Source organism: Pleurodeles waltl, chromosome 5 (assembly GCF_031143425.1).
Source record: "Pleurodeles waltl isolate 20211129_DDA chromosome 5, aPleWal1.hap1.20221129, whole genome shotgun sequence".
Lineage (NCBI taxonomy): Eukaryota > Metazoa > Chordata > Amphibia > Caudata > Salamandridae > Pleurodeles > Pleurodeles waltl.
This window is the reverse complement of record NC_090444.1, coordinates 1,260,503,959-1,260,530,246: the sequence shown is the minus strand read 5'-3', so window position 1 is coordinate 1,260,530,246 and position 26,288 is coordinate 1,260,503,959.

The window sequence follows — 26,288 nt, the reverse complement described above, 5'->3', positions numbered from 1 at the left end:
TTTGAGGTGCATGGATGTTGTGTGAGTGATGATGTTGTGTGTCTGTGGATGCTAGTGTTGTGCCTGGTGGTGTCTCTCTCTGGCCTTCTTTCAGAATTTTTGGTAGTAAGAGTTTGTGGGTGATGTGGGTGTGTGTTTTACATTGGATCAGGTGTGTGCATTTCGAATTGTCTAGTTTGGTAGTGTTTTTTAAATGTGTGTGTATTTTGAGCGCGGTGGTGTGTACCGCCAACGGAATACCGCGGTTGAAAGACCGCCGTGTGGATTCGTGGGTCGTGATAGTGTGGGCGTGTTCCTGTTGGTGTGACGGTGGAGGTTTTGTTATCGCCAGTTTATCACTGACCTTTGGTGTGGCAGACTTGTGGGGGTGTCTGGATTATGGTGGATTCCGAGCTGTGGGTCGTAATAGCTGTAGCGGAATTCCGCCGCAGCAGCGGTGTGTTGGCGGTCTTAGATTAATATTGCTGGGTCAGGTATTTCGATCTGTCTTCTTTACTTTTTCATAGTTTCCTTTGTGGTTAGACATTGATTGTGTTTTTGTTTTATTGAGATTGCTATTTATTCTACTTTTATCCTCTCCCAGGTGTTGTTATTGTAGCACAGTGGTGTTCATGTGTAAGCGTGCTTTAAAATACTGCTAACATAACAAAAATGCATAACAAAAATAGCTTAACTGTCAAACATTGATGCCAAAAACAATACGTATCAGGAAGAGGTGACTTTTCATACCCTGAGTGTGGGTAATTGTATCTGGATAGGCAGTGGAAATTGATGTTGCATCTTACTGTACACTGAAGGAGTTAGCCTTGACCTCACCTCAAAGTTCTCAAACAGGGCACTGTTTATATGTTACGAGTCGCTATGTGGATCCTAGCAAGGCCATCATAGCCTTACACCTTTCTAATGCCAGTAAATTGTGAGCATTACCGTGTACTTTACTCTACTAGAAACAGCAGAAGTGCAATATAAAATGATTACTATTATTATTATTATTATTATTATTATTATTATGTTTTTTATAGAGATTACTATTTAGTCTGCTTTTATTCTCTCCCAGGTGTTGTTATTTTAGCACCGTGGACTTCATTATTTAATTGGGCTTTACAAATATAGTTAACATAACATAAAAGCAGAGCAAAAATACTTGAATTGTCAATCACTGATGGGAAAGCAATATGTATCAAGACGGGGTGACTTTGTACACCCTGAATGTGGGTAATTTTATATTGATAGGCAGTGGAAATTGTCTTTGTATGATGCATCTTACTCCACACTAAAGGAATTGTCCTTGAACTCACCATAGAGTTTTCAATCAGAGCATTGTGCATATGTTATGAGTTGCTATGTGGATCCTAGCAAGGCCATCATAGCCTTACATCTTTTTATTACTAGTAAATTGTGTACCATTATATTAGGTAACAATACCATGTAATTTATTCTACCAGAAACGGCAGAAGTGGAGTTTGAAGTACAATATATATATATTTTTTATTATTATTATTATTATTATTTTAATCATTATTATTACTGCTTGAGTTTAAATATTCTGTCAGTAACAATACTTGCCAAGTCCATCCATTGTCATACACAGTGCCATTGGTGAGCAAGGGAAAATGAGGGCAACGTAAGTCTCTTATGAGTTGACTGTGAGTGTTCTGACTAAAAGATATTAGAAACATGACATGTCTTGGGAGATGTCATTGGTGTACATGATATAGCTATTCATCTGCTGACTTCTTACTGAGCATGTGACATATACAACTCACAGGATATTTGATACTGTGCCATAAATTTAAATTGTTTGTTTTATTACATTCCTCAAATAAAATGTGATCTTTATTGGTGACATCATATTGATTTCTGTCAGACGTTTTTGAAGAAGTTCTGAAGATGGGTGATGCATTTCAATATCAAACTATTCATATTTGATGATGTAGAAGAACATATTGGATGGATAATTGAACTGGGCTATAAAACTTCCAACTGAAAAGGGCAATTTTAAATGTAAAAAATGTAATTGTAAATATTTCCATCATACTTACAGAATTGTATATAGCAGTAATGTATGATTATAGTGTTGTGGCATTTATATTGTGCTTTATATCCTTGAAATGGGAAGGACGAGACCCATACTGGAGTGCATGGATAAAATGCTAGCTGGTCATACATAGACTTATTTGGGAAGAGTTAAGATATGTGTGTGAGTTTGGGAGATGTGCTCTGAATATGGTGTTGCATTGTTGTCATTCTTAAACATCAACTGTTGAGGAACTTTGTGGAAATGATGGCTTCACACATGGGGACACCTACCCAAGCACAGAGTTAATTGTAACACAATGGTCGTAACTGAGGAAAATTCCACTGTTTTAGAACTATCTAGAATTTAAAATGGTTGCCAGTACGTCTAATCTCGCCAGAAGTGAATTCCACATCTTGGCAGTTTGAACAAAGAATGAGTTTTCTCCTTTCGATATTTGTTGAATGATGGACAGATAAACATGAGGCTAGCCTAGATTAAGGTGCTCTAGCTTGATAGTATGCATGGACCTTTTGCTGAAGGAAGCTAGTTCTGTACAAGGAGGTATGCACATTTACTAGTAAATGAAGATTTGCCATAAAAAGCTCATAATGTGAAGTAGACATTTGTCAAATGGCCGACTTGAGAGATCAAGGAGAAGTTTGAGTCCATGATTACACCATTTTTTTCAGTTGTGCTCAGAGATTATGAAGTAGGTCAAGCAAATTTGAGAACATGGTGGACAGCAGGTAGATGTTCCATATGGAACCGGTTACTGCCTTAATTTTTTGATGTGTTTAGTCTGAGATTATTTGATTGTATCCATTCATCTGTGACTCAAAGACACTGGCCAATGGCATGCTTGGTGTCACCTGCATAGTTGCAACAACTCAGTTTGAGCATAAACATGATCTCTGACAGAGATCTGGCAACTATAGTAAAGATGAGGGTGGAGGTTGAAGATCTTTTAAAAACTTCTCTGATCACTGGATGTTAAAGAAAGGAGAGAGAGGCAAAAGGAGACATTAGGAATGATTGAATCTAGCAAAGAACAGTGCCTCGAATCCCAACTGATTTCAGGTTCAGAAGATGAATTGAATAATAGACAGTATCAAAGGCAAATGAAAGATCTAAACATTGAAGTGTCACTACTCTATTTAAATCCACTACTCTCTTTATCTCATCCCAATCAGTGCATCTGCCCTGCTTCTTCCCTAGTGGCATCTTCTTGACAGCACTGAATTCCAGCACTTATTTTAGTGGACTGGCACTTATCTTTCTGCATCAAACATTTACCAAGAGCAATAGAGGGAAAAACAAGTGAAGCCAAAGGACAGAGGATAGTCACAAAGGAAGAAAGTAGGAACCTGCAAGAGTGAGATAAAGGAACAGTGTCAGAGTCACCAGATCCTCGGGGTCTGCGGACGTTCCTAACACGTCCACCACTGAACAGCTCCAAGACTCTGATAGATAAATCACAGAGGCTGAGAGAGTTCAAGAGGGGAAGAGGGGATTAGGAAGGGAAACAGCTGGGAAGGAGACCTGTAGTAAGAAAAAGGTTAGAACACACAATATGAAAATTATATCTCCTGAAATCAATACTGGACTATGATTCTAAGCATGGTCATTCTGAAAACATCAACAATCAAAGAATTAAGTTTAAAAGGACTACGTTTCAAGATGGCCGGATACCTGTAAGGGAATCAAGATGGATTAAATGAAAACTTTCTTTATTCAAGTACATTCCTTTACATGAGAATCAGAAAAACGTTCTGACTAAATTTTAAACCAGTCATATAAATCCTTTTTTGAGAATGCATACTAGGACCATACAATATTGCATCTAGACACTCTGATCTTCTGTGTACTCTTAAAATGTTTCAACACAAATTGTGCATATGGTAGATTTATATATATATATATATTCAGTAAACACCATAAAAGGATTGTGCACCATGAATAACACAATATGGATTCAAGAAAAACAAATCACATAACTTGTCAACTCGAATATTACATGATAAATACCTTAGAATGGTGGCATACAATAAACAACATGAATTAAACTCGAGGAGAGAATCGTGCGTCTTGCCGATTCGAGTGTCACCATGTAAAAAGCCAAGAAATGGTAGTACGCAATGAATATCAAAGTCAAATCATCATTAAACGAATCGCGCGTCGTGCCGATTCGTAAACCACGATGTAAATGCCAAGAAATAACAGCTCACAATGAATAACAAGATCAAAGTACAATTAAACGAATCGCGCGTCTTTTGCCGATTCTTAAGCCACCATGTAAATGTCAAGAAATGGTAGCGCACAATGAACAACAAAGTTAAAACACCATAAAACGAATTGCGCGTCTTGCCGATTCTTAAGCCACCATGTAGATGTCAAGAAATGGTAGCGCGCAATGAACAACAAATTTAAAACACCATAAAACAAATTGCGCGTCTTGCCCATTCTTAAGCCACCATGCAAATGTCACAAACACTCAAGCGCATATTTCACACGCGCAAAATACTCTGTCAAATCATAAAAGAATTAGGCCCAAGAACATGAGAGTTCTCGATAACGGCGTCGGGAGGCCAGCCCAACCACCGTCTTACCGCCCAGAACAAGGATCTCCAAATGAAGAATGAAAGTCGGATGTCTGGAAGATCAAATAGGCCACCGGGAAAGGAGCTCAGGAAGTAGCTGCTGCTCTGCACCGGGACCTCTGAATAGTGAGCACTTGGAGCTGGGCTGGCTCCTTTTTATAGAGTCTTGGCCCAGCCCACAACCACACACAGGCATGTTGCAGGGAAAGTCTCTAGAAGGCCCTGGAAAGGGACCACACCATAACACACTCTGAAAGCCTGCAGCAAAACATTGCAAATGAACAGCATTTGTAAGCACATTAAAAATAAGCCTTCAGGATTGAACTCTGCAATGCAAAAGGTTTAACAACAACATATCAGCACAATGCATAAATTACGTTGTTTTGAAAGTGCTGGGTTTTTGCATTCTAGTCGCCAATAGAGCGCGCACTGCCCTGGTGTTGACAGTACTCCCCTCTCCCAGACGCACTCTAGGGCCTGGTTTGCCTGGATTAAGATGATGAAAGCGTCTCACAAGTACTGGAGCATGAACATCAGATGCGGGAACCCATGAGTTACTTTCAGGACCATAACCTTTCCATGAGATTAAGTACCATAGATTACGACCTCGTAGTTTAGAATCCAACACTTTCTTAACTTCATATTCTTCTTCTCACTGTACTAGAACAGGAGCTGGATGAGGGTGGACCTTTTGGACTGCCCTTTTCAATAGGGAAATGTGGAACACTGGATGAATCCGTAAGGATCTGGGCAATTGTAGTTTATAGGTTACCGGATTGATTTGCTGAAGGACTGTGCAAGGACCTATAAATTTGGGATTAAACATGTGCTTCTTCTTGAAGTCTATATGTTTTGTGGAAAGCCAAACTTTGTCACCTGGTTGATATTGCGGTCCCTCACAATGTTTCTTGTCATAATGCCTTTTGTATTTTTGTTTGGCTTTTTCTAAATGCTGTTGAATCAGTTTCTGGGTTTGATGCAAATGGTGAATAGTTTCTGACACAGCTGGAGTAAGAGAACTTTCTTGAGGAATTGTGATGGGCAGGGTGTCAGGATGATAGCCAAATAAACCAAAAAAGGGTGTAACGCCAATAGAAGTGTGGAATGAGTTATTGTAAGCTAACTCAGCTAACCAGAGCATAGATGTCCAAGAATGAAGTGCCTTTTCAGCGTAGGCACGTAGGTATTGTTTCAAAGTCTGATTTAGGGCCTCATTCCAACCCTGGCGGTCTATGACCGCCAGGGTGGAGGGCAACAGAAGCACCGCCAACAGGCTGGCGGTGCTTCCGGGGGCATTCTGACCGTGGCGGTAAAACCGCGGTCAGAAAAGGGAAGCCGGCGGTTTCCTGCCGGCTTCCCGCTGCCCCAGGGAATCCTCCACATCGGCGCTGCAAGCAGCGCCGCCATGGGGATTCCGACCCCCTTCCCGCCAGCCTGCTTCTGGTGGTTTTCACTGCCAGAACCTGGCTGGCGGGAACGGGTGTTGTGGGGCCCCTGGGGGCCCCTGCAGTGCCCATGCCACTGGCATGGGCACTGCAGGGGCCCCCTAACAGGGCCCCACATTGATTTTCAGTGTCTGCGTGGCAGACACTGAAAATCGCGACGGGTGCGACTGCACCCGTCGCACACCAGCAACTCCGCCTGCTCCATTCGGAGCCGGCATCCTCATTGCTGGTGCTTTCCCGCTGGGTGGGCGGGCGGGAAAGCCAGAATTACTGCGGCGGTCATTTGACCGCGCAGCGGTATTCTGGCGGGGGAACTTTGGCGGGCGGCCTCCGCCGCCCGCCGAAGTTAGAATGACCCCCTTAGTCTCTCCGTTTGACCATCTGTTTGAGGATAATGACTAGTAGATAGCGTAGATGTCACTTTGAGTGTTTTACACCATGTCTTCTAGAAATTGGAGGCAAATTGCGACCCCCGATCGGAGAGGATAACTTTTGGCAGTCCATGATAACGAACCGTTCTTTTCAGTAAAATAGTTGTCAGTTCACTAAAAGTGGGCAATTTTTTACAGGCAATGAAATGTCCATATTTCGTGAGACTGTCTACTACCACCAGAATTACTGAATGATGTTGAACCACTGGCAGACCGGTAATAAAGTCTAAAGAAATGTGCTCCCATGGACGACTTGGGGTTGGAAGTGGATGTAACAACCCTTTTGGTTTTGAATGACTTGTTTTAATGCGAGCACAAACTTCGCAGTTGTTTACCATTGCTTTTACATCTTTTGTTAGGGTAGGCCACCAAAAATAGCGTTGGATCAGTTCAAGAGTTTTAGGAGTACCTGGGTGACCTGCCGTCGGTATAACATCCAACCAATGAAACACTATCTTGCGAAGTTTGGTAGTGGGTACGAACAAACGAGCGTCATGAAAGGGTAGTCCTTGCTTGATTGACCTTTTGGGATCTGCTTGGGCCCATGTTTGCCATTTTTCAACAGTGAAAGAGTTGCAAATTTCTTCAAAGAAATCTTCAGTTTTTATGATACATAGAACCTTGTCAGGAGCAATGATAGCTCTGGAGGCTTGAAATGCAGGCAACGTGGTAGACTCTTGACGGGACAAGGCGTCAGCTTTGCGATTATCTTTTCCAGCCCGGAAGGTTACTACAAAATCAAATTCGGCAAAAAACAGCATCCAGCGTAATTGCCGAGGGGTCAAAAGTCTGGCGGAACTCATGAATTGAAGATTACAATGATCAGTATATACTGTGACAGTGTATTTGGCACCCAACAAATGATGTCTCCATTCTTTAAAGGCGTCACAAATCGCCAGAAGCTCTTTTTCAACAATGACATAGTTCTGTTCGGCTTCGTTCAACTTCCGAGACATATAAGCTACAGGATGAAGTTGACAAGTGTCTTTATTTCGTTGTGATAAGTTGGCTCCTATTTCTACATCTGAAGCATCAGCTTCCACTATGAAAGGTCGATTCGCATCAGGATGAGTCAAGACTGGGGCAGTGGAGAAAGCTTTCTTCAAAGTCGAGAAGGCTTGATCAGCTTCTGGGGACCATACAAACTTTTCTTTCTTTCTTAGTAGCTTAGTGATTGGAGCCACTGTCAGGGAGAAATGATTTATGAATCTCCGGTAAAAATTTGCAAACCCCAGGAAACATTGTACATCATGAACAGTCTTTGGGATGGGCCAATCAGATACAGCTTTTACTTTCTTTTCTGCCATCACCATACCTTGAGGGGTAAGAATAACCCCTAAAAACTCAACTGTGGTAACATGAAACTCACACTTGGTTAGTTTGCAATATAAATGGGGCTTTCGAAGGGCTGCAAGAATTTTCTTGGCATGTTGGACATGTTCGTTTTCATTGTCAGAGTAGATCAAAATGTCATCGATGTAGACTATGGCAAATATGTCGAGGTACTCTCTAAGCATGTCATTCCAGAAAAATTGAAAGGCTGCTGGAGCATTATACAGACCAAAAGGCATGACAGTGTATTCAAAAAGGCAATATCTTGACTTGAACGTTGTTTTCCATTCGTCACCCTCTCTCATTCTGACCAAATGATAAGCACCTCAAAGGTCAAGCTTCGTGTAGATTTTTGCTCTCTTTACTTGTTCCAATAATACTGGAATTAGGGGTAAAGGATATTTATTCTTGATGGTGACTTTGTTCAAACCTCTATAGTTGATGCAAGTTCGAAGTTCTCCATTAGCTTTTGGAACAAAAAACAAAGGCGAAGCTGCAGGAGACTTAGAGGGGCGAATGAAGCCATTCTCCAAAAATGTATCTAGGTATTTTCGTAAATGTTGATTTTCATGTTCTGACAGGGCATATACACGACAGTTGGGAAGTATCTCACCTGGGGCTAGATCAATTTGACAGTTATAAGATCTATTAGGAGGTAGAGTCTCTGCTCCTTTCTCATCAAATACATCTTTGTAAGATGAATACTGTTTGGGCAGCTGAATTTCTTTCTCTGTGGCAGTAGCTATGTAAGAGTTACAAACTTTTCGTACTTTAATCTTTTGGAGACATTGTTTTTTACATAGCGCAGATGAGAACACGATTTTTCGAATTTTGCACATCCTGTATCCTGTAGTTGTGCGTCTCCGCTTACCTCATACCTGGAGGGTTCATCCTGTTTTCCATGTGTCCCAGTTAAAACCCTTTGTTCCTGATCATTACCATCGCCAGTTCCAACGTCCACCTCCTCTATCTATCAACGGACAGCCTGAGTATGAAGTCCAGGAGATCTGTGATTCCAGAATTTTTCAACGCAAACTACAGTTTTTGGTCCATTGTAAAGGATACCCCCTCAGTGACTGTTCTAGGTAGGATGCTTCCTCCGTCCATGCTCCCCGTTTGGTTCGCCTGTTTTTTAACAATCATCCTGACAAACCTGGTGCCTCAGGGAGGGGACCTACTGTAACACTACGCTCTGACGTGGCGTCTCTTTCTGTCCTCGCGGGTGGAACGCGCTACCGATATTCTGAGCGCCGTTCCCCGCGTTTTTTTACTATGCTTTCTGGGAAGCATATATTTCGCTCCCGGTCACGCTACACTTACTTGCAGCCCTTTTTTCTTCTTTTGTTGTTGGTGGTGGGTTTTTGTTGATCCTTTTGCCTGTCTCTTTCCATGTTGTGTCCATCTTGTCTTCTTCGTGTTTTTGTCCCAGCATGCTCTGTTTTTCTTTTATACTACTTTCTTTTTCCTATACTGGTCTATGGGCTTTTCCCAATCCAAGATGGTGTTACTTCCTTTTCCTGTGATGTCACTTCCCTTTTCTCAGTATATAAGTCAGTCAGTCTTGTTCTTCCTTGCGTTGCAAACACTTCCTTCTGGTGGTGCTGTTCGCTCCTGTTCTTTGTTCCTGCTTTTTTGCCTTGGGAGATTTTTGCCTGTTCTTTGTTCCTGCTTTTGACTTGGGAGATTTTTGCCTGTTCTTTGTTCCTGCTTTTGCCTTGGGATATTTTTGCCTGTTCCTTTTTTCCTGCCTTTTACCCTGGATATTGCCTATTTTTGTTTCCTGTTGTCAGGTCCTGTTTTTTCTTGTTTTCCTTCAGGAGTTCCTGTTAGAGGTTTTTTCCCCAGTGTTGGTTTTTTTTTCCTCTGGGACTCCTTCTGGAGGTTACAGTCTGCTTTGGCGTAGCCTGTCAAGCGGCACCGTGGCTACTAGAAGGGGTCGTCCTTATCTGGGAGTATCCAGGACTGGTAGAAGACTTGGTGTATTCGCCAATCCGAAATCCAGAGGTGAGAAGTCCAGCGCAGTACGTAACAGTAGGTCCTTTTCATCTTTGGTCAAAGGTCTTCTGATGGTTCCAATTTCCATCGGTTCCGGCGTTCTCTCTTTCGGAGTTCTTGAGTCTCCGTTATCATGAAGACGCCATGAATATTTTTCAATCTTGTTGCACGTTCCTTTACATTCTGCTAAACGATGATCAAGCCTCAAGACAAGGTTTATTAATTCTTCACAGTCTGTAGGTTGTGGGTCGATTTGCGCTAAGATATCTTTTAGTTCCACTTTGAGTCCCTTGTAAAACAAGACCGCTTGTTTTTCTTCAGGCCAGGATGTCTCGGCAACCAGCCGGTTAAAGTTGGCTAAATACCACACTAGGTCTTGATTTCCTTGGCGTAAATCTAATAATTCACGATCTGCTGACTGTCTTACAGTTCTACGATCAAAAACTCTCTCAAACTCATGAACAAAATTTCTCCAGTTGTACAACAAGGGACTATTTTTACGCACAAGAGGAATTGCCCAAGTAGCTGCACCCCAGCCAAATATGATAACAAGAAAGCTACTTTGGACTGGGCATCGGGGAAAGTATGTGGTCTGCAGGTGAAGTGTAGTCCCACTTGAACCACGAAAGATTGCGCTTTCAAAGGGTCACCTGAAAAACGTTCTCTGGGAGCTAAAGGAATTGCGGAACTAACATTTAGGGAAATGTTTGTCGGATTACTTCCAGAAGCCTGAGAAGAAGTACCCGGCCAGGACACACCTGTGGGACTTTGTTCCTTCTTTTCTACCTTATCTTGCAACTGACTCACTCTCTCAGCTAAGCTAGTTGTCAATTCTTTGGATGATACCACCTCTGCCTGGAGCTGGGTGATAGCCTTGACTAACTCGTCCAGCGTGACCATGCTGAGAACATACACAAACCAGGAGGATAATAATTTGTGGGCTCACTATTCTGTCAGAGTCACCAGATCATCGGGGTCTGCACACGTTCCTAACACGTCCACCACTGAACAGCTCCAAGACTCTGATAGATAAATTCCAGAGGCTGAGAGAGTTCAAGAGGGGAAGAGGGGATTAGGAAGGGAAATAGCTTGGAAGGAGACCTGTAGTAAGACAAAAGGTTAGAACACACAATATGAAAATTATATCTCCTGAAATCAATACTAGACTATGATTCTAAGCATGGTCATTCTGAAAACATGAACAATCAAAGAATTAAGTTTAAAATGACTAAGTTTCAAGATGGCCGGATACCTGTAAGGGAATCAAGATGGATTAAATGAAAACTTTCTTTATTCAAGTACTTTCCTTTACATGAGAATCAGAAAAACATTCTGACTAAATTTTAAACCAGTCATATAAATCCTTTTTTGAGAATGCATACTAGGACCATACAATATTGCATCGAGACACTCTGATCTTCTGTGTACTCTTAAAATGTTTCAACACAAATTGCGCATATGGTACATTTATATATATATATTTAGTAAACACCATAAAAGGATTGTGCACCATGAATAACGCAATATGGATTCAAGACAAACAAATCACATAACTTGTCAACTTGAATATTACATGATAAACATCTTAGAATAGTGGCATACAATAAACAACATGAATTAAACTCGAGGAGAGAATCGTGCGTCTTGCCGATTCGAGTGTCACCATGTAAAAAGCCAAGAAATGGTAGTACACAATGAATATCAAAGTCAAATCCTCATTAAACGAATCGCGCGTCTTGCTGATTCATAAACCACGATGTAAATGCCAAGAAATAACAGCTCACAATGAATAACAAGATCAAAGTACAATGGAACGAATCGCGCGTCTTTTGCCGATTCTTAAGCCACCATGTAAATGTCAAGAAATGGTAGCGCGCAATGAACAACAAAGTTAAAACACCATAAAACGAATCAAGCGTCTTGCCGATTCTTAAGCCACCATGTAAATGTCAAAAAATGGTAGCGCATAATGAACAACAAAGTTAAAACACCATAAAACAAATTGCGCGTCTTGCCCATTCTTAAGCCACCATGCAAATGAAACAAACACTCAAGCGCATATTTCACACGCGCAAAATACTCTGTCAAATCATAAAAGAATTAGGCCCAAGAACATGAGAGTTCTCGATAACGGCATCGGGAGGCCAGCCCAACCACCGTCTTACCGCCCAGAACAAGGATCTCCAAATGAAGAATGAAAGTCGGATGTCTGGAAGATCAAATAGGCCACCAGGACAGGAGCTCAGGAAGTAGCTGCTGCTCTGCACCGGGACCTCTGAATAGTGAGCACTTGGAGCTGGGCTGGCTCCTTTTTATAGAGTCTTGGCCCAGCCCACAACCACACCCAGGCATGTTGCAGGGAAAGTCTCTAGAAGGCCCTGGAAAGGGACCAGACCCTAACACACTCTGAAAGCCTGCAGCAATACATTGCAAATGAACAGCATTTGTAAGCACATTAAAAATAAGTCTTCAGGATTGAACTCTGCAATGCAAAAGGTTAAACAACAACATATCAGCACAATGCATAAATTACGTTGTTTTGAGAGTGCTGGGTTTTTGCATTCTAGTCGCCAATAGAGCGCGCACTGCCCTGGTGTTGACAAACAGGGAGTATTTGGTGGTGGATTTAAGAGACATTAAGTGGATTAAAGGCTATGCAACCTTGATATTTGTGGCACCAACCTTTAATAACATTTAATAGAACTGGACGTGGACTTCAGAGTGGAGCTTCTGTCACCATCACTCTTTCATTTACAGATTAAACACTGTCTCTTTGTATGTCAGAGAGCAATAAGTCTGTTCAATTTAGGAAGCAAGTTGAGCATGGAAATGTCTTTCAATCAATTTTCCTAAGTTCATTGCAAATTAGGTGATAGTTGGGACAGCTGGGTCCAAATCTAAATTTTTAAGAATTTCACATTGCATTGGCATTATGAAAACAATACATTTATGAAGGCTCAGTGTGCATTATTATGAAAGTTGCTAATAGAAGCCTGAAAAGAAATATTAAACAGATGGTCTAGCCCAGCATGCAAATAAACCAATTTAAAATATATTTTAGACATTCAAGGATGGTTTGTATAATGTTATGTGAATGTTCATAGGATGCTCCTAGTGCACACTAAGTATAAGAATAGTTTTGCTTTTACATCCATTGTGAATACTAGTCCAAGCTGTGAAGTCAATGCCCAAAACATGGGCCATCTATGCAGTGGCGGCTGCTGCAAATCTCAAGGAAAGGCTTGGGAGGGTGGTTGGGCTGGGGGTGAGGAGAGAGAGGGGTGACAATAAATAAAACTAAAAACAGAATAATAATACTAATAATAGAAAATAATAAACATACCTGTCCAACGCTGCCGGCCGCCTCACACTCCTCTTCTGATGGTTTCCTAGCAGTCCGTGGGACACCAGCATAGGCTCCCACGGCTATACCTGGCATGAGAGCAGTACCAGGATTGGTCTGAGCTGCTTGGTCTGCATTGGCGACTGTGCAGTTTGGTTGGAGAAACCTAAGTGCACATGTCAGGTTGGCCCACCTTAGACGGTTGGCCAAACTGACATGCTCACTTAGTGCACTCACTCCACTCCTCCTCCATCATCCCCTTTCCAATGGCCCAGCCCTGTCCCTTCCTTCTCACGCTGGCTCAGCTGAGCCAGCAGCTGAAAAATAAATATCATTTTATTTTTCAGCTGTTGGCTCTTAGCTAGTGGGGTGACGCTCCTTCGCCATGATAATTTAATCAAGAGTGTGCACACATGTACACATATGTCCATATGAATTGAACTACAAGTACCCACAATAGAGTTAACCATTGAGATTGGTTATAGAAAAGGCCAGACATACAATACAAAAGACTCAGTTATCTCAAATTATTCAATGCACTTCATTAAATACTGGAGTTTTTGAAACTCTTAAAGAGCAAGGCATGGTTGTTGATTCACCAAAATCCCGGGGGTAGTGGATGCGACAAGACTTGTCCTTTGCCCACCCCCACAAACATCAGAGGAAGGGACATCATATGAACTTTCACCTAATACCATTGTAGAAATTGAGAAGGGACATCACTGCACTTATAAATCATGGAATGAGTCCAAGGCTGCTAAAGAGGTTATGTATTGTTTTTAGGATCTCCCTCTTACCTGCTTCCCTCTCATCCAGCTGTTTCTTTCTCATCCATCTGCCTCTTACCCACTTATTCCCCTTCACTCTCTCTCAACTTGTTCCATTGCTGTTTTTGCCCCTTCCCACAACTGTCTGTGATCTGCATTTCAGCTGTCAATGCTTCCTACCTTGCTCAGATATTTGCATCTAAGCTGCTATCAGTTCATCAGCCCTCACTCACTCATCTGTCCCCCTCTCACTCCAAGGTATTGTATTGGTTTCTCTTTTCCCCTTCATCTATCTAATACTATCTCTCTTAACAAAGTCTTGATCACCTGCCTCTACACTTTCACTCTCTCTCTGAAATGTCTTTTTCCCCTGTCTTTTTCACTGGACTCCTTATTACTTTTCACCCCTCTCACTCCTTCACCCATCTCTTTTCATTTCTCATCTCTCTCTCTACATCATCTACCTTGCACAAGTTCATTTACCTCCTCTCTCACTTCTGCCTTTTACCTCTCATTCACCTCTCTAGATTATTTCCCCCATCTGCTGTTTCTTTATGAATTATTTCTTACCAGTCCATTCTCTCTCTGTTCAGTTGTTTCTATCCTCTCTTTCAGCTCTACCCCTCTTTCTCTCTGTGTCTCTTTCTCTGGGCATGTCACGTCAATCTTTCTACATCATCTTTCTTACGCTTGACTCCTACTCTCCACCTCTGTCACTTTAAACTGCCTATTACTCACCTGTCTTTCACCTATTGTTAGAAATGGGGTCTCTAGTTGGCAGTCGGTTTGAATCCTGTCCAAGTAGAGACCCTCACTCTAGCCAGGATAAGCAAGATACCAAGCTCAGTTATCCCCTGCTCACCCGCTTGGTAGCTTGGCTCAAGCAGTCAGGATTATCTCAGAAGCAATGTGTGAAGTATTTGCACATAACACACAGTAATACAGTGAAAACACTACAAAAGGACACCACATCAGTTGTAGAAAAAATAGATAATATTTATCCATGTAAAACAAGACCAAAACAAAACAGATCCAACATAAAATCAAAAAGATATGAATTTTGCAAGAAATAAATTAAAACTACAGTTCCTTGAAGTCAATAGCTCTGTATGGGGCTATCACGATGTCGTGAAGAACAAATCTAACACTTCAGGCCCGCTGCGGCGTTGCGGGCCAGCTACATTGTCGGGACGACCCGTCAAACAGTACCTTAGAAATGCAGGGCGTTGTGATCCTCACAATGAAATCCGGAGTGCAGTGCTGCTGGCGTCGTTGGCGTTGCAGGTGTCGGTTCCAAAGGTCGGTGCGGGGGTCGTAGGGCACTTGAAGTCACACTCATTGCACATCGAACTCTGGGCTGATGACGAAGTCAGGAGCACTGGCGTGGATGGCATCGGGGCTGCTGTGCGAAGCTGAACGCTGTGATGTGCAATGCCCACAGGTCAAGGGGCAGGCAGCGGCTCAGTGACGGCATCCCGCAGGCAAATTTTGTGCAGACAGGGGCATCTGCTGACGACACTGGAGTCGATGTCACTGGTGTCAGTGGACCGGGGCTGTGGTGTGAGAAGGGACAGTGCTTTGTGTAGCTCACAAGCGTTGTCCTCATACCACGGTGCAGACAGCAGCGTCGGTGTCAGTATGGGGCATCGTCGTACGAAATGCCAAGGCTGCTGCGGTGTGAGCAAGGAGATGCTGAGTGTGGGGCACACAGGTCACGGTGCAAGCAGCAGCTCAGTGGCGGCGTCAGGTGGCGGTGGCGTTGAGACCAGGGTTGTGGTGCGACATGGAGCACAACTCCATGTGGTGCTGTTAGGTCACAGTGCGGTCAATGGCGTCATTGACAGCGTTGTGCTCATTTTTCATCTGTTGCAGCACAAAACACACAGTTCCAAGTGCTGTAGGCAGATGAAACTGAAGTCTTTGATATCCATGAGACTTCCAATAGGAGGCAAGCTCTACTCCAAGCCCTTGGAAAAACCTCACAAGCAGGATAGACAGCAAAGCCCAGTCTTTGCCCTATTTAAGGCAGAAGCAGCAACTGCAGGCCAACCCAGCAAAGCACACACAGCAAAGGGGCAGTACTCCTCCTCTGGCTCTTCAGCTCTTCTCCTTTGCAGAGGTTTCTCTTGATTCAGAAGTGTTCTAAAAGTCTGGGGTTTTTGGTCCACTACTTATGCCCCTTTCTGTCTTTGAAGTAGGAAAACAGCGAAGAAAAGTCTCTGTTGTTGACAAGATCCTGCCTTTTCCAGGCCTGGCCCCAGACACATATTATAGATGAAGGGGCACCAACAGAATTCAAAGAAACATAGAATCATCCAGGCACGATGCTCCAGTGCAGTCTTTATTTACTTCAATACACCAAAGAAAAACAGCCAAAGCGTTTCGTTCACTACATGTGAACTTCCTCAGGGCATTAATGTTTTCTATTTATGTGGACGGTTGCCAAGACCAAATACATCAATTTCGCACATTTACTACATATAGGCCCTCATTCTGACCCTGGCGGTTCCCTACCGCCAGGGCCAACGGGGGCGGGAGCACCGCCGACAGGCCGGCGGTGCTCCCTTGGTCATTCTGACCGCGGCGCTTTGGCCGCGGTCAGAACGGGAAAACCGGCGGTCTCCCGCCGGTTTTCCACTGACCCTTAGAATCCTCCAAGGCGGCGCAGCTCGCTGCGCCGCCGAGGGGATTCTGACCCCCCCTACCGCCATCCTGTTCATGGCGGGAAAGCCGCCATGAACAGGATGGCGGTAGGGGGGGTCGCGGGGCCCCTGGGGGCCCCTGCCGTGCCCATGCCCATGGCATGGGCACGGCAGGGGCCCCCTAACAGGGCCCAACTAGGCTTTTCAGTGTCTGCGATGCAGACACTGAAAAGCGCGACGGGTGCTGCTGCACCCGTCGCACGCCTTCTACTCCGCCGGCTCGATTCCGAGCCGGCTTCCTTGTGGAAGGCGCTTTCCCGCTGGGCCGGCGGGCGATCTGAATCAGATCGCCCGCCGGCCCAGCGGGAAAGTCAGAATACCCCTCGCGGTCAATTGACCGCGGGGCGGTATTCAGGCGGATTCCGACGGGCGGGCGGCAACCGCCGCCCGCCTAGGTCGGAATGACCACCATAATCCATTGCAATGTCTCTGTGAGTAACATGTGGTAACTCCAATAGAGTACAATTCAAATTCCAGTGACCATGATAAGCCACCTTCCTGATCTTTGGCCCCAAACACATACCAGGGGGTTGGAGACTGCATTGTGTGACGGCAGTCACAGCCCTTTCAGGTGTAAGTGGCCACTCCTCCCTCCACTCTAGCCCAGATGACTCATCCGGATATGCAGGCTACACCCAGGCTCCCTTTTTGTCACTGTCTAAGGGGGATTCACAACAGCCCAACTGTTAGTCTGACCCAGACGTGGAATACACAAGCAGGCAGAGGCACAGAATGGTTTAAGCAAGAAAATGCCACTTTCTAAAAGTGGCATTTTCAAAAACCAGCTTCACTACAAGATGTATTTTTAAATTATGAGTTCAGAGACCCCAAACTCCACATTTCTATCTGCTCTTAAAGGGAATACACAAGCAGGCAGAGGCACAGAATGGTTAAGCAAGAAAATGCCCACTTTCTAAAGTGGCATTTCCAAACGGACAATCTAAAAACCAACTTTACCAAAATATGTATTTTTAAATCGTGAGTTCTGAGACCCCAAACTCTCGATCTCGATCTGCTCCCAATAGGAAATGGCACTTTAAGGATATTAAAGGCAGGCCACATGTTAACCTATGAGAGAGATAAGCCTTGAAAGAGTGAAAACCGAATTTGGCAGTATTTCACTGTTAAGACACGTAAAACACATCAGTACATGTCCCACCTTTAACATATATTGCACCCTGCCCTTGGGACTACCTAGGGCCTAGCTTAAGGGTGCCTTACATGTACTAAAAGGGAATGTTTGAGGTCGAATTGGCAGTGCACAACTGTACACACAGACACTGCAGTGGCATGCCTGAGACATGTTTACAGGGCTACTCATGTGGGTGGCACAACCAGTACTGCAGGCCCTCTAGTAGTATTTGATTCACAGACACTGGGCACACATAGGCCCTCATTACAACCCTGGCGGTCGGTGATAAAGTGTTGGTAATACCACCAACAAGTGTGATAAAAAAAGGTGAAATTATGACCACAGTGGAAACCGCCAACAGAGACAGCCACTTCAACACACCGACTGCCACGGTGGTAGCAACAAACACTGCGGCGGTAACTGCCAACAGCCAGGCGGAAGACAATGTACCGCCCACTCTATTGTGATAGGGCTATCCAACACCTTTTCCGGGGTGGTACCAATGACATCAAAAGCATGATGGAAACAGAACACAGAAGTCAAAGGACTCACCTCTGGAGACTCAGGAAACAACCATGACGCCATGGAGCACGAACTGCAGATCTTCCCCATGCTGGTCTTCCTCCTCCTACACCAGGAATACCAACACTGGCGACGACGACAACGGTGAGTACTGCCGCATAGCGCACAGTGGAAGGGGGAGGAAAAAGAGAGTGACACACACATGCAACACCCCCACACCCAACAACATACACAAAACAGATGCAGTAACATTACATATTCACCCCTTACCCCTCATGAATAATGCAAGGACAAAAGGAATTGATTAAAGTGAGTGTAATAAGATATAAATCCAGAAAAACGTCCTCTAAATTCACAACAGTATTTACAGATATACAAATGGAGGGACACTGCCCAGTCCATAATGTCCCTGGGCCACAGGGCCACATCACATAGGCCAAGGCCCCACTTGACTCCTGCATCAACACGGCGAGAACACTGCTGGGGCATCAGGTTGAAAATGCACAGGCACCTCAGGGTGACAGGGAGTGGGGGGGGCACCTCAGCTGGAAGATAGTCCAACGTCACTTGTCTTGGAGTGGGCAACATGCCCTGTGCGATGTCCTGGGGAGTACAAAGCCACAGTCTCTCTAGTGGGTGGTTTGCCCACTGCTTGGTCCTGGGAAGTGCAAAGCCACAGTCTCTCTACTGGGTGGTTTGCACACTGCTTGGTCCTGGGGAGAGCAAAGCCACAGTCTCTTCTGTGGGTAGTTTGCCTACTGCTTGGTCCTGGGGAGTGCAAGGCCACAGTCTCTCCAGTGGGTGGTTTGCCCACTGCTTGGTCCTGGGGAGTGCAAAGCCACACTCTCCCCAGTGGGTGGTTTGCCCACTGCTTGGTCCTGGGGAGTGAAAAGCCACAGTCTCTCTAGTGGGTGGTTTGCCCACTGCTTAGTACTGGGGAGTGCAAGGCCACAGTCTCTCAAGTGGATGGTTTGCTTACTGGTTCTGGAGGGAACCTTGTGCCCTGTGTGCTTCATACTGGCAAGGATGCGGTGAGTGGATGCCTTCTTTCACTGGTTCTGGAGGGGGCCTTGTGCCCTGTGTGCTTCATACTGGCAAGGATGCGGTGAGTTGATGCCTTCTTTCACTGGTTCTGGAGGGGGCCTTGTGCCCTGTGTGCTTCATCCTGGCAAGGATGCGGTGAGTGGATGCTTTCTTCCACTGGTTCCGGAGGGGGCCTTGTGCCCTGTGTGCTTCATCCTGGCAAGGATGCAGTGAGTGGCTGCCTTCTTCCACTGGTTCCGGAGGGGGCCTTGTGCCGTGTGTGCTTCATCCTGGCAAGGATGTGGTGAGTGGATGCCTTCTTTCACTGATGCCTTCTTTCACTGGTTCCGGAGGGGGCCTTGTGCCCTGTGTGCTTCATCCTGGCAAGGATGCGGAGAGTGGATGTCTTCTTCCACTGGTTCTGGAGGTGGCATTGTGCCCTGTGATGCAGATCTTTGGGAGTACATGGTCACAGTCTCTCACCAGGGTGTCACTCCCACCAGATTTGCAGGGGCCAGGACGCATTATGGTCCACGGAGGCAGGACTACACACTGCCCGCTGGCAGTGACAGCTGCTCAGTGAGTGGCGGGGCTGGTGTCGGTGCTGGCATTGGTGGGGGGAGGCTCCAGCCCTTCCCCTGCAGCCTCGAATGGCTTCCCACTGGGTCTGCTGGTAGTGCTAGCAGTGGTGGGGGGAGGCTCCTGCCTGTCCCCTGCAGCCTCGTTGACTGCCCACTGGTGCTGCCTCTGCTGGCAGTGGTGCTGGTGGCGGTGCAGGTGGCAGTGCTGATGGCAGTGCTGGTGTCGGTGCTAGCAGCTGTGGGGGGAGGCTCCTACCCTTCCCCTGAAGCCTCAGACGGCTGCCCACTGGGGCTGCTGCTGCTGGCAGTGGTGCTGGTGGTGGTGCAGGTGGCGGTGCTGATGGCTGTGTTGGTGTCGGTGCTAGCAGTGGTAGGAGGAGGCGTCTGCCCTTCACCTGAAGCCTCCGACAGAAAAAGCACCATGGTTGGTTTTGTGGGCTCAGATTCTGTCACAGCACCAGGGCTCCTGTCCCTCCTGGGTGAGCGGGCACGTGAAACTCACTGAATAGCTGCTGGGATGGTGTTGCTGGTACAGGAGGTGGCGGCTGTACCAGTAGTTGGGGTGGCCACAGAGCTGTCCGTCACCACTAGGGAGCTTCCATTGGAGGAGGTATCACTGTCCGAACTGTCCCCTCCTGTCTCTACTGTGGTGCTCCCCTCGCCCTCCGTCCCACTGGTGCCCTCACCGTTGGTGGATTCGGCCTCCTGGGCCCTGTGGGATGCAGCTCCCTCCATCACCGGTGCCTCTGCTCCTCCGCCAGATGATGCTAATGCACAGAAGGACAGGATGACAAAACAAAAAGGGGGGGAAGAGACAGAGAACTTGGTCAATGGCAGCAACACCACCACTGTTGGCATACATGACACACAGGGGACAGCCCTACGCACTAGACAATGCACTACCAGTCACAATGCAAGTCACCAGGCCATGGACAGTAAGCCCTAACGCAGGTTGCAGCATACCTGAGACCCACAGAGCCATGCCCAATAGTGGATGCCCACTAGCTTGTTTGGAGGTGGAGTTCATCAGGCCCTGCCGAACATAGAACATACCCTGCAATGTCCGGCCTGGTCTAGAGGCACCAACAGGTGCACGTCCCCCACCCATAGACCACCCCTCCACACGCAAGTAGTATATTGGGAAATGTACTCACCCCCTTGTGGCTTCTGTGATGGCCGCAAGCACCCATTCAGCTCTGGATAGGCCACCACCAGTATGCGGCACATCGGGGGGTCAGGGTTCGATGGGCACCCCTTCCTCGTTGGGAGGCCATCCCCAGGAGGGCCTCCACTGTCTTCCTTGCCCAGCGTCTCAGGTCCTCCCACCGTTTGTGACAGTGGGTGCTCCGCCTCCCGTAGACCCCCAGGGTCTGCACGACCTTGGCAATGGCATGCTACATACCCTTTTTCTGATGGGCGCTGACCTGCAAAGAAATAAACATAGAAAAAGGTATCAGTCATCCCGTCCGGCCAGTTACACTCATGGCCCACCATAGCCCTCCCATCCCCTTACACACAGACATTGCCCACCAGACATGTAGCACGTTGCCCAGGAAACCTCAACCACCCTCCTTACATGAGGCCCTCACATACAGCACTCCATACATTATTGACCCATGCATTATGCTCACAGTGTACTCACCTGTTGGTCTGGAGGCCCATACAACATTCGGTACTGGGGTAGGACCCCATCCACCAGTCTCTCCAACTCCACAGCAGTGAAGTCAGGGGCCCTTTCCCCAGTGACATGAGCCATAGTCGGTTCCAGACACAGGTTACAGCAACACTTGCAATGTAGGTCCTCTCCTGTTGAAGGTCAGGTAGCAAGTGAGTGAACAGATAGAAAATGGCGGTGACGTCCACAGCAGTGGGTACTGTCACCGCCGGCGTACATCACCATTGGCTACTGTAACCCATAGGGCCCAATGTTAACCAATGAGGAGTTGAACGGCGGTACTCGACTGCCTCCCGCACCGGCGCACAATGTCGGCGGCATTACCTCATTGCCACCTGTCCATCCACACAGAACAGGCGGCCGCCATTTCAGGGGGGGGCAGGCCATGGCTCCTAACTCCGTCACAGCACACATAGGCACATTTTGAGGCTAAACATCAACATACTATTTCTGTTACAACATGCAATGCACTGTACATTTAGGAAATGTTGAAAAATGACCAGATGCTCATAGGTTTGCCCCCTAGATTACAACCGCTGAGGATGAATAGGAGATGGAGGCATCCCCCCATGTTCAGGCCCCTGGTGGACTTGGCAACAATGGAGGACTGACACATTATCCTGACCTACAGACTTGATAGGGCCACAATCCAAGAGTTGTGTGCCCAATTGGAGCCAGACCTGATCCCATCTATCCATCACCCCACTGGGATTCAAGCTTTTTGTAAGTCCTATCTGTGCTCCATTTCTTTTCAACTGGCTCCTTCCAAGTGACAGTGGGCTTGGCAGCAGGAATGTCACAGCCAATGTTCTAAAACGTGCTGACCAGAGTGTTGTCTGCCCTTATGAAACACATGCGCAGCTACATCGTTTTCCCCCAGGTGGAGGATTTGGCCACAGTGAAAGCTGATTTCTATGCAATGGGACATATCCCCAACATAATTGGGGCAATAGATTGTACGCATATTGCCTTTGTGTAGGAGGCTGGCCTTGTTTGTAGTGGGTTACCTTGGATACTTACACCTTATACCAGGTCCAGTTATCCCTTATTAGTGAAGTAGTAGTGTTCTAGCAGCTTAGGCTGACAGAGGTAGCAATAGCAGAGCAGCTTAGGCTGAACTAGGAGACATGCAAAGCTCATGCAATACCACTTATAGTTACACAGTACTTATACACAAATAAAGACAATACTCAGTGTTACCAAAAATAAAGGTATTTAGTTGGGTGACACATTACCAAAAATATCTCAGAGACAATACTCCTTCTGGAGGTAAGTATTATACACAATATATACACTAGACACAAAAAATAGACAAGTAAATAGTCATTGAACAATACAAACAGTAGGAAATCCTATGGAATGCAATAGGAGAAAATTGGGCGATGGGCAACACAAACCAGATACTAAAAAAGTGGAATGTGAATCACGAATTCCCCCCCAGACAAGTGTAGTGTGTGCAGAATCATTGGGAGAGTAAGAATACAGTAAAGGTAAGCAAATTAACACGCCCCAGAGCCCAGAAAAGCAGGAGTAAAGTACTGCAAGTTTCTTGAGGACACACTACACCTCGTTTTGGGGATTATGGAGCAGCCAACCAAGTCTGCAAAGAACAACTGCTGGATTATTGGACCTGAAGACCTGCAAAGGAAGGGGACCAAGTCCAGAAGTCTAAAGAAGTTCCAGGAAGGGCAGGAGCCCCTGCCAACCCAGAAGAGGGTGCAAAAGAAGAGTCCCCTGTTAGTCGAAGTCTGCAGAAATGCATAATAGGAAGATGCCAGAGGGTTCCTGCATGACGCAAAAGATGTCCCACAGCGTGAAGATCGTTGCAGACAAGATTTCATGTTGGAAGACACCAACAAGCCTTGGCTACGGCAAAAGTGCATTTTTCATCAAAATGGTGCTGGATGGACCCTGGAGGGACCTGGGGTCCTTAACTCTGTGTGAGGAGGAAGAGGGGGCTCTCAGCACTTTAGAGAGACCTCAGGATGCCAGCCAGCACCCCCAGAAGCTGAAGGATATGAGTTCAAAGGAGGTTCAAAATGCAGTTGATGCAGCACAACAAAAGAAGGTCCCACGCCGAGGGAGAACAACTCAGCGAGTTGAGTGTCACAGGGTGGCGTGCTGGGGACCTGGACCAGGCTGTGCATGAAGGAATTTTGCAAAGAGTGCACAGAGGCCTCAGGAGGCGAAGAAGACACAATACACAGGAGTACCATCGTGCTCGGGGAAAGCAAGGTCTTACCTCCTCTGTGTCCTTAGGAGCATGCTCGTCACTGTGAGAAGAGTCCCAGGGTACCGGTCGTCGCCTTGGAAAGTGCCTTCTTGGAGCAGTGGAGTGATTGCGTCACTCCACAGGAGATTTCTTTGGTTCTTCTGGTGCAGGATGAAGACAGGGAGTCCCAAGAGCGTGCACACTGTGGAAACTGTTGCAGTTGCTGACTTGGAGCTGAGGTTGCTAAAGAAAAGTGTCTCTTGTAGACACTTTGTTGCAGTTAGAGCGTTTCTTGGAGCAGTCTGCGGTTGATCCGAGGTCAGAAGAGTCTGAAGTTGTTGCAGAGGATTCCTGAAGGAAACTTGCAAGCATAATCTGAAGAGAACCCACAGGAGAGACCCTAAATAGCCCTGAGAGGGGGATTGGCTACCTTATCAGGTATAGACCTATCAGAATGGGTCTCTGATATCACCTGCTGGCACTGGCCACTCGGAGGCCTCCAGAGTGCCCCACACCTTGCAAAACAAGATGGCTGAAGTCTGGGACACACTGGAGGAGCTCTGGGCACCACCCCTGGGGTGGTGATGGACAGAGGAGTGGTCACTCCCCTTTCCTTTGTCCAGTTTCCCAGCAGAGCAGGAGATAAGGGGTCCCTGAACCAGTGTAGACTGGTTTATGCAAGAAGGGCACCATCTGTGCCCTTCAAAGCATTTCCAGAGGCTGGGGGAGGCTACACCTCCCCAGCCTGTAACATCTATTTCCAAAAGGAGAGGATGTAACACCCTGCTCTCAGAGGAAATGCTTTGTTCTGCCCAGACCCCAGGAGGACAGAACCCTTTCTGTGAGGTGGCAACAGCTGTAGCTGCAGTACAAGCCTCAGAGAGCTGGTTTGGCAGTACTGGGGGTCCATGGTGGAGCCCCCAGGATGCATGGAATTGGCTCCTCAATACCAGATTTGGAATTGGGGGACAATTCCATGATCTTAGACATGTTACATGGCCATAATCGGAGTTACCATAGTGAAGCTACATATAGGTATTGACCTATATGTAGTGCATGCGTGTAATGGTGTCCCCCCACTCACAAAGTCCGGGGAAATGGCCTTGAACTATGTGAGGGCACCTTTGCTAGTGCAAGGGTGCCCTCACACTTAGTAACTTTGCACCTAGCCTTCATTAATTGAAGGTTAGACATATAGGTGACTTATAAGTTACTTAAGTGCAGTGAAAATGGCTGTGAAATAGTGTGTGCACTATTTCACGCAGGCTGCATTGGCAGTCCTGTGTAAGGGCTTGTCTGAGCTCCGTATGGGTGGCCAAAGAAATGCTGCAGCCTATAAGGATCTCCTGGAACCCCAATGCCCTGGGTATCTAGGTACCATATACTAGTGACTTATAAAGGGGGTCCAGTATGCCAATTGAAATTGGTAAATGAAGTCACTGGCCTACAGTGACAAATTTAAAATCAGAGAGAGCATAAGCACTGAGGTCTGGTACGCAGAGCCTCGGTGACACAGTTAAGCACTATCCAGATGCATACATTAGGCCATAAACTATGAGCACTTGGGTCCTGACCAGAATGATCCCAGTGAGACAGGCAAAAACATACTGACATATAGGCAAAAATGGGGGTAGGATGCCAAGAAAGATGGTACTTTCCTACAGAAAGGGATGTTGAGGACATAAAAATTATGAATGAAAATTCTTTGTAACATAGAAAGAAGGGACAGAGTAAAGATGCATAATGGAAGAGGTAAAAGATGTATTTGGCCCGGGTGTGTGTTCCTTTAGGTTCGTTCACCAGGCGTAGGGGGTCAGGGTATCCCTACCCAGCCTACTTATTTATATAATTATTTTGCTTTTTCTAAGAACATAGTTCTAAGATGTCTGCTGCCACATCTTTGTTGGTGTGTTGGTGTGTTGGCAGCCAATCAGAGCGTGTATCAATATGTTTTAACCATAATGTTTTAAGAATTACTGAACAAAATTACATCAAATCACAACGTGTGCATTCTGGGCCCCAAGGTTGCTTACTGCCGAATTGGTATTATTCCGTTCAACTGTTTGGACTGTAGCTGTGTCTAATTTTCCTATAGAAAAATGAATAGGGGAAATGTGTTTAGGGGACCCCCTTTTTATCAGTCCCGATTGATGATCATCCCAAAATTCTCCAGGAGGGAGCTGAGGTAAAAGAATATTTTTGGGGAAAGTTTCATGAAAATTCATCAAACATCACCGGAGTTATAAGTAAACCAAAACATTTTTTTCCTATGGAAATGTGGTTCTAACTTTAATTACGCAGTGGTGACCACATGTAAGTAGTAAAAAGAAAAGAACATTTCAAAAATATCTAACAGGATATTTTGTTAATTATTTTGTTTTTGCAATTGCTTTTGTTGAACAAGAAAATGTGGAGCTTGGGCAACTTTTCTCCTCTTTCGAAACGGGCTTGCAATTAGGATAATTTCAAATAGCAAAGTGAAAAGATAAAGAATATTATACACTGAGGGCC